This window comes from Schistocerca serialis, unplaced genomic scaffold (assembly GCF_023864345.2).
Source record: "Schistocerca serialis cubense isolate TAMUIC-IGC-003099 unplaced genomic scaffold, iqSchSeri2.2 HiC_scaffold_1370, whole genome shotgun sequence".
NCBI lineage: Eukaryota > Metazoa > Arthropoda > Insecta > Orthoptera > Acrididae > Schistocerca > Schistocerca serialis.
In genome coordinates, this window is record NW_026047592.1 from 3486348 (window position 1) to 3504643 (window position 18296).

Below are 18296 nucleotides of genomic sequence, written 5' to 3' on the forward strand. Positions count from 1 at the left end.
ACAGAATATGAATCGAAATTAAATACAAAAGGCACAATGCGACTTAAGTGCAAGAAGACTGGCTCTACTTACTGTCTTTGTTTTGAACCATTCCTTTGACACTAGTTATAGATTCCGATGCTTCACATCAGGTTTACTGTATCCCTTGGACCTTCTTATTGACGACGAAACACAGAAATTGCATCGGAATTAAATACAAAAGGCACAATACCGACATAAGTACAAGAAGACTGGCTCTTCTTACTGTCTATGTTTTGAACCATTCCTGTGACACTAGTTATAGATTCTGAAGCTTCACTTCAGGTTTGCTGTATCCCTTGGACCTTCTTATTGACGACGAAACACAGAAATTGCATCGGAATGAAATACAAAAGGTACAATGCCGACTTAAGTACAAGAGGACTCACTCTTCTTACTGCCTGTGTTTTGAACCATTCCTGTCACACTAGATATAGGTTCCGATGCTTCACTTCAGGTTTACTGTATCCCTTGTACCTTCCTATTGACGACGAAATACAGAAATTGCATCGGAATTTAATCCAAAAGGCACAATGCCAACTTAAGTACAAGAAGATTGACTATTCTTACTGACTATGATTTGAACATTTCCTGTGAGACCAGTATTAAATTCCGATGCTTCACTATATGTTTACCGTATCCCTTGGACCTTCTTATTGATGACGAAACACAGAAATTGCATCGGAATTAAATACAAAAGGTACAACGCCGAATTATGTACAAGAAGACTGACTCTTCTTACTGCCTATGTTTTGAACCATTCCTGTGACACTAGTTATAGATTCCGATGCTTCACTTCAGGTTTACTGTATCCCTTGGACCTTCTTATTGACGACGAAACACAGAAATTGCATCGGAATTAAATACAAAAAGACAATGCCGACTTAAGTACAAGTAGAGTGGCTCTTCTTACTGTCTATGTTTTGAACCCTTCCTCTGACACTAGTTATAGATTTCAATGCTTGACTTCAGGTTCACTGTATCCCCTGGACCTTCGAATTGACGTCAAGACACAGAAATTGCATCATAATTAAATACAAAAGGCACAATGCTGACTTAAGTACAAGAAGACTGGCTCTTCTAACTGTCTATATTTTGAACCATTCCTGTGACACTAGTTATAGATTCCGATGCTTCACTTCAGGTTTACTGTATCCCTTGGACCTTCTTATTGACGACGAAACACAGAAATTGCATCGGAATTAAATACAAAAGGCACAATACCGACATAAGTACAAGAAGACTGGCTCTTCTTACTGTCTATGTTTTGAACCATTCCTGTCACACTAGTTATAGATTCTGAAGCTTCACTTCAGGTTTGCTGTATCCCTTGGACCTTCTTATTGACGACGAAACACAGAAATTGCATCGGAATTAAATACAAAAGGTACAATGCCGACTTAAGTACAAGAGGACTCACTCTTCTTACTGCCTGTGCTTTGAACCATTCCTGTCACACTAGATATAGGTTCCGATGCTTCACTACAGGTTTACTGTATCCCTTGTACCTTCCTATTGACGACGAAATACAGAAATTGCATCGGAATTTAATCCAAAACGCACAATGCCAACTTAAGTACAAGAAGATTGACTATTCTTACTGACTATGATTTGAACATTTCCTGTGAGACCAGTATTAAATTCCGATGCTTCACTATAAGTTTACTGTATCCCTTGGACCTTCTTAATGATGACGAAACACAGAAATTGCATCGGAATTAAATACAAAAGGTACAACGCCGAATTATATACAAGAAGACTGACTCTTCTTACTGCCTATGTTTTGAACCATTCCTGTGACATTAGTTATAGATTCCGTGCCTCACTTCAGGTTTACTGTTATCCTTGGACCTTCTTATTGACGACGAAACACAGAAATTGCATCGGAATTAAATACAAAAGGTACAACGACGAATTATGTAGAAGAAGACTGACTCTTCTTACTGCCTATGATTTTAACCATTCCTGTGACACTAGTTATAGATTCCGATGCTTCACTTCAGGTTTACTGTATCCCTTGGACCTTCTTATTGACGACGAAACACAGAAATTGCATCGGAATTAAATACAAAAAGACAATGCCGACTTAAGTACAAGAAGACTGGCTCTTCTTACTGTCTATGCTTTGAACCATTCCTGTGACACTAGTTATAGATTCCGATGCTTCACTTCAGGTTTACTGTATCCCTTGGACCTTCTTATTGACGAAGAAACACAGAAAATGCATCGGAATTAAATACAAAAGGCACAACGCCGAATTAAGTACAAGGAGACTAACTCTTCTTACTGCCTATGTTTGAACCATTCCTGTGACACTAGTTATAGATTCCGATGCTTCACTTCAGGTTTGCTGTTTCCCTTGGACATTCTTATTGACGACGAAACACAGAAATTGCATCGGAACTAAATACAAAAGGACAATGCCGACTTAAGTACAAGAAGACTGGTTCTTCTTATGTCTATGTTTGGAACCATTCCTGAGACACTAGTTATAGATTCCGATGTTTCACTTCAGGTTTACTGTATCCCTTGGACCTTCTTATTGACGACGAAACAAAGGAATTGCATCGGAATTAAATACAAAAGGTACAATGCCGACTTAAGTACAAGAAGACTAACTCTTCTTACTGTCTTTCTTTTGAACCATTCCTGTCACACTAGTTATAGATTCCGATGGTTCACTTCAGGTTTACTGTATCCCTTGGACCTTCTTATTGACGTGTAAACACAGAATATGAATCGAAATTAAATACAAAAGGCACAATGCCGACTTAAGTACAAGAAGACTGGCTCTTCTTACTGTCTATGTTTAGAACCATTCCTGTGACACTAGTTATAGATTCCGATGCTTCACTTCAGGTTTACTGTATCCCTTGGATCTTCTTATTGACAACGAAACACAGAAATTGCATCGGAATTAAATACAAAAGGCACAATGCCGACTTAAGTACAAGAAAACGGGCTCTTCTTACTGTCTATGATTTGAACCATTCCTGAGACCTTAGTTATCGATTCCGAAGCTTCACTTAAGGTTTACTGTATCCCTTGAACCTTCTTATTAACGACGAAACTCAGAAATTGCATCGGAATTAAATACAAAAGGTACAATGCCGAATTAAGTACAAGAAGACTGACTCTTCTTAATGCCTATGTTTTGAACCATTCCTGTGACACTGATTATAGGTTCCGATGCTTCACTTCAGGTTTACTGTATCCCTTGGACCTTCTCATTGACGACGAAACACAGAAATTGCATCGTAATTAAATACCAAAGGCACAATGCCGACTTAAGTACAAGAAGACTGGCTCTTCTTACTGTCTATGTCTTGAACTATTCCTGTGACACTAGTTATAGATTCCGAAGCTTCACTTCAGGTTTACTGTATCCCTTGGACCTTCTTATTGACGACGAAACACAGAAATTGCATTGGAATTAAATCCAAAAGGCACAATGCCGACCTATGTACAAGAAGACTGGCTCTTCTAACTGTCTATGATTTGAACCAGGTCTGTGTCACTAGTTACAGGTTCCGATGCATCACTTCAGGTTTACTGTATCCGTTGGACTTTCGTTTGCGACGAGACACAGAAATTGCATCGGAATTAAATACAAAAGGCACAATGCCGACTGAAGTACAAGAAGACTAGCTCTTCTTGCTGTCTATATTTTGAACCATTCCTGTGACACTAGTTATAGATTCCGATGCTTCACTTCAAGTTTACTGTATCCCTTGGACCTTGTGATTGACGACGAAACACAGAAATTGAATCGGAATTAAATACAAAATGCACAATGCCGACGTAAGTACAAGAAGACTGACTCTTCTTACTGTCTATATTTTGAACCATTCCTGTGACACTAGTTATACATTCCGATGCCTTACCTCAGGTTTACTGAATCTCTCTGACCTTCTTATTGACGATGAAACACAGAAATTGCATCGGAATTAAATACCAAAACCACAATGCCGACTTAAGTACAAGAAGGCTGGCTCTTCTTACTGTCTATGATTTGAACCATTCCTGTGACACTAGTTATATATTCCGATGCTTTACTTCAGTTTTACTGTATCGCTTGGACCTTCTTATTGACGACGAAACACAGAAATTGCATCGGAATTAAATACCAAAGGCACAATGCCGACTTAAGTACAAGAAGACTGGCTCTTCTTACTGTCTATGATTTGATCCATTCCTGTGACACTAGTTATAGATTCTGAAGCTTCACTTCAGGTTTGCTGTATCCCTTGGACCTTCTTATTGACGACGAAACACAGAAATTGCATCGGAATTAAAACCAAAAGGTTCAATGCCGACTTAAGTACAAGAGGACTCACTCTTCTTACTGCCTATGTTTTGAACCATTCCTGTCACACTAGATATAGGTGCCGATGCTTCACTTCAGGTTTACTGTATCCCTTGTACCTTCCTATTGACGACGAAATACAGAAATTGCATCGGAATTTAGTCCAAAAGGCACAATGCCAACTTAAGTACAAGAAGATTGACTCCTCTTACTGACTATGATTTGAACATTTCCTGTGAGACCAGTATTAAATTCCGATGCTTCACTATATGTTTACCGTATCCCTTGGACCTTTTTATTGACGACGAAACACAGAAATTGCATCGGAATTAAATACAAAACGCACCATGCCGACTTAAGTACAAGAAGAGTGGCTCTTCTTACTGTCTATGTTTTGAACCATTCCTGTGACACTAGTTATAGATTCCGATGCATCACTTCAGGTTTACTGTATCCCTTGGACCTTCTTATTGACGACGAAACACAGAAATTGCATCGGAATTAAATACAAAAGGTACAACGCCGAATTATGTACAAGAAGACTGACTCTTCTTACTGCCTATGTTTTGAACCATTCCTGTGACACTAGTTATAGATTCCGATGCTTCACTTCAGGTTTACTGGATCCCTTGGACCTTCTTATTGACGAAGAAACACAGAAATTGCATCGGAATTAAATTTAAAAAGACAATGCCGACTTAAGTACAAGAAGAGTGGCTCTTCTTACTGTCTATATTTTGAACCCTTCCTCTGACACTAGTTATAGATTTCAATGCTTGACTTCAGGTTTACTGTATCCCTTGGACCTTCGAATTGACGTCAAAACACAGAAATTGCATCATAATTAAATACAATAGGCACAATGCTGACTTAAGTACAAGAAGACTGGCTCTTCTTACTGTCTATATTTTGAACCATTCCTGTGACACTAGTTATAGATTCCGATGCTTCACTTCAGGTTTACTGTATCCCTTGGACCTTCCTATTGACGTCAAAACACAGAAATTGCATCATAAATAAATACAAAAGGCACAATGCTGACTTAAGTACAAGAAGACTAGCTCTTCCTACTGTCTATGTTATGAACCATTCCTATGGAACTAGTTATAGATTTCGATGCTTCACTTCAGGTTTACCGTATCCCTTGGACCTTCTTATTCACGACGAAACACAGAAATTGCATCGGAATTAAATACAAAACGTACTACGCCGAATTAAGTACAAGAAGACTGACTCTTCTTATTGCCTATGTTTTGAACCATTCCTGTGACACTAGTTATAGATTCCGATGCTTCACTTCAGGTTTACTGTATCCCTTGGACCTTCTTATTGACGAAGAAACACAGGAATTGCATCGGAATTAAATACAAAAAGACAATGCCGACTTAAGTACTAGAAGACTGGCTCTTCTTACTGTCTATTTTTTGAACCATTCCTGTGACACTAGTTATAGATTCCGATGCTTCACTTCAGGTTTACTGTATCCCTTGGACCTTCTTATTGACGACGAAAAACAGAAAATGCATCGGAATTAAATACAAAACGTACAACGCCGAATTAAGTACAAGGAGACTGACTCGTCTTACTGCCTATGTTTGAACCATTCCTGTGACACTAGTTATAGATTCCGATGCTTCACTTCAGGTTTGCTGTTTCCCTTGGACATTCTTATTGACGACGAAACACAGAAATTGCATCGGAATTAAATACAAAAGGACAATGCTGACTTAAGTTCAAGAAGACTGGTTCTTCTTATGTCTATGTTTGGAACCATTCCTGAGACACTAGTTATAGATTCCGATGTTTCACTTCAGGTTTACTCTATCCCTTAGACCTTCTTATTGACGACGAAACAAAGAAATTGCATCGGAATTAAATACAAAAGGTACAATGCCGACTTAAGTCCAAGAAGACTAACTCTTCTTACTGTCTTTCTTTTGAACCATTCCTGTCACACTAGTTATAGATTCCGATGGTTCACTTCAGGTTTACTGTATCCCTTGGACCCTCTTATTGACGTCTAAACACAGAAATTGAATCGGTATTAAATACAAAAGGCACAATGCCGACTTAAGTACAAGAAGACTGGCTCTTCTTACTGTCTATGTTTAGAACCATTCCTGTGACACTAGTTATAGATTCCGATGCTTCACTTCAGGTTTACTGTATCCCTTGGATCTTCTTATTGACAACGAAACACAGAAATTGCATCGGAATTAAATACAAAAGGCACAATGCCGACTTAAGTACAAGAAAACTGGCTCTTCTTACTGTCTATTATTTGAACCATTCCTGAGACCTTAGTTATCGATTCCGAAGCTTCACTTAAGGTTTACTGTATCCCTTGAACCTTCTTATTGACGACGAAACACAGAAATTGCATCGGAATTAAATACAAAAGGTACAATGCCGAATTAAGTACAAGAAGACTGACTCTTCTTAATGCCTTTGTTTTGAACCATTCCTGTGACACTGATTATAGGTTCCGATGCTTCACTTCAGGTTTACTGTATCCCTTGGACCTTCTTACTGACGACGAAACACAGAAATTGCATCGGAATTAAATACCAAAAGCACAATGCCGACTTAAGTACAAGAAGACTGGCTCTTCTTACTGTCTATGTCTTGAACCATTCCTGTGACACTAGTTATAGATTCCGAGGCTTCACTTCAGGTTTACTGTATCTTTTGGACCTTCTTATTGACGACGAAACACAGAAATTGCGTTGGAATTAAATCCAAAAGGCACAATGCCGACTTATGTACAAGAAGACTGGCTCTTCTAACTGTCTATGATTTGAACCATTCCTGTGAAACTAGTTATAGGTTCCGATGCATCACTTCAGGTTTACTGTATCCCTTGGACTTTCTTATTGACGACGAATCACAGAAATTGCATCGGAAATAAATACAAAAGGCACAATGCGACTTCAGTACAACAAGACTGGCTCTTCTTACCGTCTATGTTTTGAACCATTCCTTTGACACTAGTTGTAGATTCCGATGCTTCATATCAGGTTTACTGTATCCCTTGGACCTTCTTATTGACGACGAAACACAGAAATTGCATCGGAATTAAATACAAATGGCACAATGCCGACATAAGTACAAGAAGACTGGCTCTTCTTACTGTCTATGTTTTGAACCATTCCTGTGACACTAGTTATAGATTCTGAAGCTTCACTTCAGGTTTGCTGTATCCCTTGGACCTTCTTATTGACGACGAAACACAGAAATTGCATCGGAATGAAATACAAAAGGTACAATGCCGACTTAAGTACAAGAGGACTCACTCTTCTTACTGCCTATGTTTTGGACCATTCCTGTCACACTAGATATAGGTTCCGATGCTTCACTTCAGGTTTACTGTATCCCTTGTACCTTCCTATTGACGACGAAATACAGAAATTGCATCGGAATTTAATCCAAAAGGCACAATGCCAACTTAAGTACAAGAAGATTGACTCTTGTTACTGACTATGATTTGTACATTTCCTGTGAGACCAGTATTAAATTCCGATGCTTCACTATATGTTTACCGTATCCCTTGGACCTTCTTATTGACGACGAAACACAGAAATTGCATCGGAATTAAATACAAAACGCACCATGCCGACTTAAGTACAACAAGAGTAGCTCTTCTTACTGTCTATGTTTTGAACCATTCCTGTGACAGTAGTTATAGATTCCGATGCCTCACTTCAGGTTTACTGTATCCCTAGGACCTTCTTATTGAGGACGAAACACAGAAATTTCATCGGAATTAAATACAAAAGGTACAACGCCGAATTATGTACAAGAAGACTGACTCTTCTTACTGCCTATGTTTTGAACCATTCCTGTGACACTAGTTATAGATTCCGATGCTTCACTTCAGGTTTACTGTATCCCTTGGACCTTCTTATTGACGAAGAAACACAGAAACTGCATCGGAATTAAATACAAAAAGACAATGCCGACTTAAGTACAAGAAGAGTGGCTCTTCTTACTGTCTATGTTTTGAACCCTTCCTCTGACACTAGTTATAGATTTCAAAGCTTGACTTCAGATTTATTGTATCCCTTGGACCTTCGAATTGACGTCAAAACACAGAAATTGCATCATAATTAAATACAAAAGGCACAATGCTGACTTAAGTACATGAAGACTGGCTCTTCTTACTGTCTATATTTTGAACCATTCCTGGGACACTAGTTATAGATTCCGATACTTCACTTCTGGTTTGCTGTATCCCTTGGACCTACCTATTGACGTCAAAACACAGAAATTGCATCATAATTAAATACAAAAGGCACAATGCTGACTTAAGTACAAGAAGACTGGCTCTTCTTACTGTCTATGTTATGAACCATTCCTATGGCACTAGTTATAGATTTCGATGCTTCACTTCAGGTTTACTGTATCCCTTGGACCATCTTATTCACGACGAAACACAGAAATTGCATTGGAATTAAATACAAAACGTACAACGCCGAATTAAGTACAAGAAGACTGACTCTTCTTACTGCCTATGTTTTGAACGATTCCTGTGACACTAGTTATAGATTCCGATGCCTCACTTCAGGTTTACTGTTATCCTTGGACCTTCTTATTGACGACGAAACACAGAAATTGCATCGGAATTAAATACAAAAGGTACAACGCCGAATTATGTAGAAGAAGACTGACTCTTCTTACTGCCTATGATTTGAACCATTCCTGTGACACTAGTTATAGATTCCGATGCTTCACTTCAGGTTTACTGTATCCCTTGGACCTTCTTATTGACGACGAAAGACAGAAATTGCATCGGAATTAAATACAAAAAGACAATGCCGACTTAAGTACAAGAAGACTGGCTCTCCTTACTGTCTATGTTTTGAACCATTCCTGTGACACTAGTTATAGATTCCGATGCTTCACTTCGGGTTTACTGTATCCCTTGGACCTTCTTATTGACGACGAAAAACAGAAAATGCATCGGAATTAAATACAAAAGGTACAACGCCGAATTAAGTACAAGGAGACTGACTCTTCTTACTGCCTATGTTTGAACCATTCCTGCGACACTAGTTACAGATTCCGATGCTTCACTTCAGGTTTGCTGTTTCCCTTGGACATTCTTATTGACGACGAAACACAGAAATTGCATCGGAATTAAATACAAAAGGACAATGCTGACTGAAGTAAAAGAAAACAGGTTCTTCTCACTGTCTACGATTTGAACCATTCCTGAGACCTAAGTTATCGATTCCGAAGCTTCAGTTAAGGTTTACTGTATCCCTTGAACCTTCTTATTGACGACGAAACACAGAAATTGCATCGGAATTAAATACAAAAGGTACAATGCCGAATTAAGTACAAGAAGACTGACTCTTCTTAATGCCTTTGTTTTGAACCATTCCTGTGACACTGATTATAGGTTCCGATGCTTCACTTCAGGTTTACTGTATCCCTTGGACCTTCTTATTGACGACGAAACACAGAAATTGCATCGGAATTAAATACCAAAGGCACAATGCCGACTTAAGTACAAGAAGACTGGCTCTTCTTACTGTCTATGCCTTGAACCATTCCTGTGACACTAGTTATAGATTCCGAGGCTTCACTTCAGGTTTACTGTATCCCTTGGACCTTCTTATTGACGACGAAACACAGAAATTGCATTGAAATTAAATCCAAAAGGCACAATGCCGACTTATGTACAAGAAGACTGGCTCTTCTTACTGTCTATGATTTGAACCATTCCTGTGACACTAGTTATAGGTTCCGATGCATCACTTCAGGTTTACTGTATCCGTTGGACCTTCGTTTTGCGACGAGACACAGAAATTGCATCGGAATTAAATACAAAAGGCACAATGCCGACTGAAGTACAAGAAGACTGGCTCTAATTACTGTCTATATTTTGAACCATTCCTGTGACACTAGTTATAGATTCCGATGCTTCACTTCAAGTTTACTGTATCCCTTGGACCTTGTGATTGACGACGAAGCACAGAAATTGAATCGGAATTAAATACAAATGGCACAATGCCGACATAAGTACAAGAAGACTGGCTCTTCTTACTGTCTATGTTTTGAACCACTCCTGTGACACTAGTTATAGATTCTGAAGCTTCACTTCAGGTTTACTGTATCCCTTGGACCTTCGAATTGACGTCAAAACACAGAAATTGCATCATAATTAAATACAAAAAGCACAATGCTGACTTAAGTACAAGAAAACTGGCTCTTCTTACTGTCTATATTTTGAACCATTCCTGTGACCCTAGTTATAGATTCCGATACTTCACTTCTGGTTTGCTGTATCCCTTGGACCTTCCTATTGACGTCAAAACACAGAAATTGCATCATAATTAAATACAAAACGCACAATGCTGACTTAAGTACAAGAAGACTGGCTCTTCTTACTGTCTATGTTATGAACCATTCCTATGGCACTAGTTATAGATTTCGATGCTTCACTTCAGGTTTACTGTATCCCTTGGACCTTCTTATTCACGACGAAACACAGAAATTGCATTGGAATTAAATACAAAACGTACAACGCCGAATTAAGTACAAGAAGACTGACTCTTCTTACTGCCTATGTTTTGAACCATTCCTGTGAAACTAGTTATAGATTCCGATGCCTCACTTCAGGTTTACTGTTATCCTTGGACCTTCTTATTGACGACGAAACACAGAAATTGCATCGGAATTAAATACAAAAAGACAGTGCCGACTTAAGTACAAGAAGACTGGCTCTCCTTACTGTCTATGTTTTGAACCATTCCTGTGACACTAGTTATAGATTCCGATGCTTCACTTCAGGTTTACTGTATCCCTTGGACCTTCTTATTGACGACGAAAAACAGAAAATGCATCGGAATTAAATACAAAAGGTACAACGCCGAATTAAGTACAAGGAGACTGACTCTTCTTACTGCCTATATTTGAACCATTCCTGTGACACTAGTTATAGATTCCGATGCTTCACTTCAGGTTTGCTGTTTCCCTTGGACATTCTTATTGACGACGAAACACAGAAATTGCATCGGAATTAAATACAAAAGGACAATGCTGACTGAAGTACAAGAAGACTGGCTCTTCTTACTGCCTATGTTTAAAACCATTCCTGTGACTCTAGTTATAGATTCCGATGCTTCACTTCAGGTTTACTGTATCCCTTTGATCTTCTTATTGACAACGAAACACAGAAAATGCATCGGAATTAAATACAAAAGGCACAATGCCGACTTAAGTACAAGAAAACTGGTTCTTCTTACTGTCTATGATTTGAACCATTCCTGAGACCTAAGTTATCGATTCCGAAGCTTCACTTAAGGTTTACTGTATCCCTTGAACCTTCTTATTGACGACGAAACACAGATATTGCATCGGAATTAAATACAAAAGGTACAATGCCGAATTAAGTACAAGAAGACTGACTCTTCTTAATGCCTTTGTTTAAAACCATTCCTGTGACATTAGTTATAGATTCCGATGCTTCAATTCAAGTTTACTGTATCCCTTGGACCTTGTGATTGACGACGAAACACAGAAATTGAATCGGAATTAAATACAAAAGGCACAATGCCGACTAAAGTATAAGAAGACTGGCTCTTCTTACTGTCTAAGATTTGAACCATTCCTGTGACACTAGTTATATATTCCGATGCTTTACTTCAGGTTTACTGTATCCCATGGACCTTCTTATTGACGACGAATCACAGAAATTGCATCGGAAATAAATACGAAAGGCACAATGCGACTTCAGTACAAGAAGACTGGCTCTTACTACTGTCTATGTTTTGAACCATTCCTTTGACACTAGTCGTAGATTCCAATGCTTCACATCAGCTTTACTGTATACCATGGACCTTCTTATTGACGACGAAACACAGAAATTGAATCGGAATTTAATCCAAAAGGCACAATGCCAACTTAAGTATAAGAAGACTGACTCTTCTTACTGACTATGATTTGAACATTTCCTGTGAGACCAGTATTAAATTCCGATGCTTCACTATACGTTTACTGTATCCCTTGGACCTTCTTATTGACGACGAAACACAGAAATTGCATCGGAATTAAATACAAAACGCACCATGCCGACTTAAGTACAAGAAGAGTGGCTCTTCTTACTGTCTATGTTTTGAACCATTCCTGTGACACTAGTTATAGATTCCGATGCTTCACTTCAGGTTTACTGTATCCCTTGGATCTTCTTATTGACAACGAAAAATAGAAATTGCATCGGAATTAAATACAAAAGGCACAATGCTGACTTATGTACAAGAAGACTGGCTCTTCTTACTGCCTATGTTTTGAACCATTCCTGTGACACTAGTTATAGATTCCGTTGCCTCACTTCAGGTTTACTGTATCCCTTGGACCTTCGTATTGACGACGAAACACAGAAATTGCATCGGAATTAAATACAAAAGGTACAATTCCGAATTAAGTACAAGAAGACTGACTCTTCTTACTGCCTATGTTTTGAACCATTCCTGTGACACTGATTATAGGTTCCAATGCTTCTGGTTTACTTTATCCCTTGGACCTTCTTATTCACGACGAAACACAGAAATTGCATCGGAATTAAATACCAAAGGGACAATGCCGACTTAAGTTCAAGAAGACTGGCTCTTCTTACTGTCTATGTTTTGAACCATTCCTGTGACACTAGTTATAGATTCCGATGCTTCACTTCAGGTTTACTGTATCCCTTGGACATTCCTATTGACGACGAAGCACAGAAATTGCATCGGAATTAAATACAAAAGGACAATGCCGACTTAAGTACAAGAAGACTGGCTCTTCTTACTGTCTATGTTTTGAACCATTCCTGAGACACTAGTTATAGATTCCGATGCTTCACGTCAAGTTTACTGTATCCCTTGGACCTTCTTATTGACGACGAAACAAAGAAATTGCATCGGAATTAAACACAAAAGGTACAATGCCGACTTAAGTACAAGAAGACTACTCTTCTTACTGTCTGTCGTTTGAACCATTCCTGTCACACTAGTTATGGATTCCGATGCTTCACTTCAGGTTTACTGTATCCCTTGGACATTCTTATTGGCGACGAAACACAGAAATTGCATCGGAATTAAATTCAAATGGCACAATGCCGTCTTAAGTACAAGAAGACTAGGTCTTCTAACTGTCTGTCTTTTGAACCATTCCTGCTTCACTAAATATAGATTCCGATGCTTCACTTCAGGTTTACTGTATCCCTTGGACATTCTTATTGACAACGAAACACAGAAATTGCATCGGAATTAAATACAAAAGGCAAAATGCCGACTTAAGTATAAGAAGACTGACTTTTCTTACTGCCTATGTTTTGAACCATTCCTGTGACACTGATTATAGGTTCCGATGCTTCTGGTTTACTGTATCCCTTGGACCTTCTTATTCACGACGAAACACAGAAATTGCATCGGAATTAAATACCAAAGGCACAATGCCGACTTAAGTTTAAGAAGACTGGCTCTTCTTACTGTCTATGTTTTGAACCATTCCTGTGACACTAGTTATGGATTCCGAAGCTTCACTTCAGGTTTACTGTATCCCTTGGACCTTCTTATTGACGACGAAACACAGAAATTGCATTGGAATTAAATCCAAAAGGCACAATGCCGACTAAAGTACAAGAAGACTGGCTCTTCTTATTGTCTATGATTTGAACCATTCCTGTGACACTAGTAATAGATTCCGATGCTTCACGTCAGGTTTACTGTATCCCTTGGACCTTGTTATTGACGGCGAAACCCAGAAATTGCATCGGAATTAACTACTAAAGGCACAATGCCGACTTAAGTACAAGACGACTGGCTCCTCTTACTGTCTACGTTTTGAACTATTCCTGTGACACTAGTTATAGGTTCCGATGCATCACTTCAGGTTTACTGTATCCCTTGGACCATCGTATTGCGACGAAACACAGAAATTGCATCGGAATTAAATACGAAAGGCACAATGCCGACTTAAGTACAAGAAGACTGGCTCTTCTTACTGTCTATATTTTGAACCATTCCTGTGACACTACTTATAGATTCCGATGCTTCACTTTAAGTTTACTGTATCCCTTGAACCTTGTGATTGACGACGAAACACAGAAATTGAATCGGAATTAAATACAAAAGGCACAATGCCGACGTAAGTACAAGAAGACTGACTCTTCTTACTGTCTATGTTATGAACCATTCCTGTGACACTAGTTATAGATTCCGATGCTTCACTTCAGGTTTACTGAATCCCTCTGACCTTCTTATTGACGATGAAACACAGAAATTGCATCGGAATTATATACCAAAACCACAATGCCGACTTAAGTACAGGAAGACAGGCTCTTCTTACTGTATATAATTTGAACCATTCGTGTGACACTAGTTATAGATTCCGATGCTTCACTTCAGGTTTACTGTATCCCTTGGACATTCTTATTGACGACGAAACAAACAAATTGCATCGGAATTAAATACAAAAGGTACAATGCCGACTTAAGTACAAGAAGACTAACTCTTCTTACTGTCGGTCTTTTGAACCATTCCTGTTACACTAGTTATAGATTCCGATGCTTCACTTCAGGTTTACTGTATCCCTTGGACATTCGTATTGACGACGAAACACAGAAATTTCATCGGAATTAAATTCAAATGGCACAATGCCGTCTTAAGTACAAGAAGACTGGGTTTCTAACTGTCTGTCTTTTGAACCATTCCTGTCACACTAGTTATAGATTCCGATGCTTCACTTCAGGTTTACTGTATCCCTTGGACATTCTTATTGACAACGAAACACAGAAATTGCATCGGAATTAAATACAAAAAGCACAATGCCGTCTTAAGTACAAGAAGACTAGGTCTTCTAACTGTCTGTCTTTTGATACATTCCTGCTACACTAAATATAAATTCCGATGCTTCACTTCAGGTTTACTGTATCCCTTGAACATTCTTATTGACAACGAAACACAGAAATTGCATAGGAATTAAATAAAAAAGCCACAATGCCGGCTTAAGTACAAGAAGACTGACTCTTCATACTGTCTATGTTTTAAACCATTCCTGTGACTCTAGTTATAGATTTCGATGCTCACTTCAGGTTTACTGTATCCCTCTGACCTTCTTACTGACGATGAAACAGAGAAACTGCATCGGAATTAAATACAAAACGTACAATGCGGACTTAAGTACAAGAAGACTGGCTCTTCTTAGGGGCTATGTTTTGAACCATTCCTGTGACACTAGTTATAGATTCCGATGCTTCACTTCTGGTTTACTGTATCCCTTGGACCTTCTTATTGACGACGAAACACAGAAATTGCATCGGAATTAAATACAAAGGAACAATGCCGACTTAAGTACAAGAAATCTGGCTCTTCTTACTGTCTATGATTTGAACCATTCCTGAGACACTTGTTATAGATTCCGAAGCTTCACTTCAGGTTTACTGAATCCCTTGAACCTTCTTATTGACGACGAAAGACAGAAATTGCATCGGAATTAAATACAAAAGGTACAATGCCGAATTAAGTACAAGAAGACTGACTCTTCTTACTGCCTATGATTTGAACCATTCCTGTGACACTGATTATAGGTTCCGATGCTCCTGGTTTACTGTATCCCTTGGACCTTCTTATTCACGACGAAACACAGAAATTGCATCGGAATTAAATACCAAAGGGACAATGCCGACTTAAGTTCAAGAAGACTGGCTCTTCTTACTGTCTATGTTTTGAACCATTCCTGTGACACTAGTTATGGATTCCGAAGCTTCCTTCAGGTTTACTGTATCCCTTGGACATTCTTATTGACGACGAAACACAGAAATTGCATCGGAATTAAATTCAAATGGCACAATGCCGTCTTAAGTACAAGAAGACTAAGTCTTCTAACTGTCTGTCTTTTGAACCATTCCTGCTACACTAAATATAGATTCCGATGCTTCACTTCAGGTTTACTGTATCCCTTGGACATTCGTATTGACAACGAAACACAGAAATTGCATCGGAATTAAATACAAAAGGCAAAATGCAGACTTTAGTATAAGAAGACTGACTCTTCTTACTGCCTATGTTTTGAACCATTCCTGTGACACTGATTATAGGTTCCGATGCTTCTGGTTTACTGTATCCCTTGGACCTTCTTATTCACGACGAAACACAGAAATTGCATCGGAATTAAATACCAAAGGCACAATGCCGACTTAAGTTTAAGAAGACTGGCTCTTCTTACTGTCTATGTTTTGAACCATTCCTGTGACACTAGCTATGGATTCCGAAGCTTCACTTCAGGTTTACTGTATCCCTTGGACCTTCTTATTGACGACGAAACACAGAAATTGCATTGGAATTAAATCCAAAAGGCACAATGCCGACTTAAGTACAAGAAGACTGGCTCTTCTTATTGTCTATGATTTGAACCATTCCTGTGACACTAGTTATAGATTCCGATGCTTCACGTCAGGTTTACTGTATCCCTTGGACCTTGTTATTGACGGCGAAACACAGAAATTGCATCGGAATTAACTACTAAAGGCACAATGCCGACTTAAGTACAAGACGACTGGCTCCTCTTACTGTCTATGTTTTGAACTATTCCTGTGACACTAGTTATAGGTTCCGATGCATCACTTCAGGTTTACTGTATCCCTTGGACCATCGTATTGCGACGAAACACAGAAATTGCATCGGAATTAAATACGAAAGGCACAATGCCGACTTAAGTACAAGAAGACTGGCTCTTCTTACTGTCTATAATTTGAACCATTCCTGTGACACTAGTTATAGATTCCGATGCTTCACTTCAGGTTTACTGTATCCCTTGGACATTCTTATTGACGACGAAACACAGAAATTGCATCGGAATTAAATACAAAGGAACAATGCCGACTTAAGTACAAGAAGATTGGCTCTTCTTACTGTCTATGTTTTGAACCATTCCTGAGACACTAGTTATAGATTCCGATGTTTCACTTCAGGTTTACTGTATCCTTTGGACCTTTTTATTGACGACGAAACAAAGAAATTGCATCGGAATTAAATACAAAAGGTACAATGCCGACTTAAGTACAAGAAGACTAACTCTTCTTACTGTCGGTGTTTTGAACCATTCCTGTTACACAAGTTATAGATTCCGATGCTTCACTTCAGGTTTACTGTATCCCTTGGACATTCGTATTGACGACGAAACACAGAAATTGCATCGGAATTAAATTGAAATGGCAGAATGCCGTCTTAAGTACAAGAAGACTGGGTTTCTAACTGTCTGTCTTTTGAACCATTCCTGTCACACTAGTTATAGATTCCGATGCTTCACTTCAGGTTTACTGTATCCCTTGGACATTCTTATTGACAACGAAACACAGAAATTGCATCGGAATTAAATAAAAAAGCCACAATGCCGACTTAAGGACAAGAAGACTGACTCTTCATACTGTCTATGTTTTAAACCATTCCTGTGACTCTAGTTATAGATTCTTATGCTAACTTCAGGTTTACTGTATCCCTCTGACCTTCTTACTGACGATGAAACGGAGAAATTGCATCGGAATTAAATACAAAAGGTACAATGCCGACTTAAGTACAAGAAGACTGGCTCTTCTTACGGGCTATGTTTTGAACCATTCCTGTGACACTAGTTATAGATTCCGATGCTTCACTTCTGGTTTACTGTATCCCTTGGACCTTCTTATTGACGACGAAACACAGAAATTTCATCGGAATTAAATACAATAGGCACAATGCCGACTTAAGTACAAGAAATCTGGCTCTTCTTACTCTCTATGATTTGAACCATTCCTGAGACACTTGTTATAGATTCCGAAGCTTCACTTCAGGTTTACTGTATCCCTTGAACCTTCTTATTGACGACGAAAGACAGAAATTGCATCGGAATTAAATACATAAGGAACAACGCCGAATTAAGTACAAGAAGACTGACTCTTCTTACTGCCTATGTTTTGAACCATTCCTGTGACACTGATTATAGGTTCCGA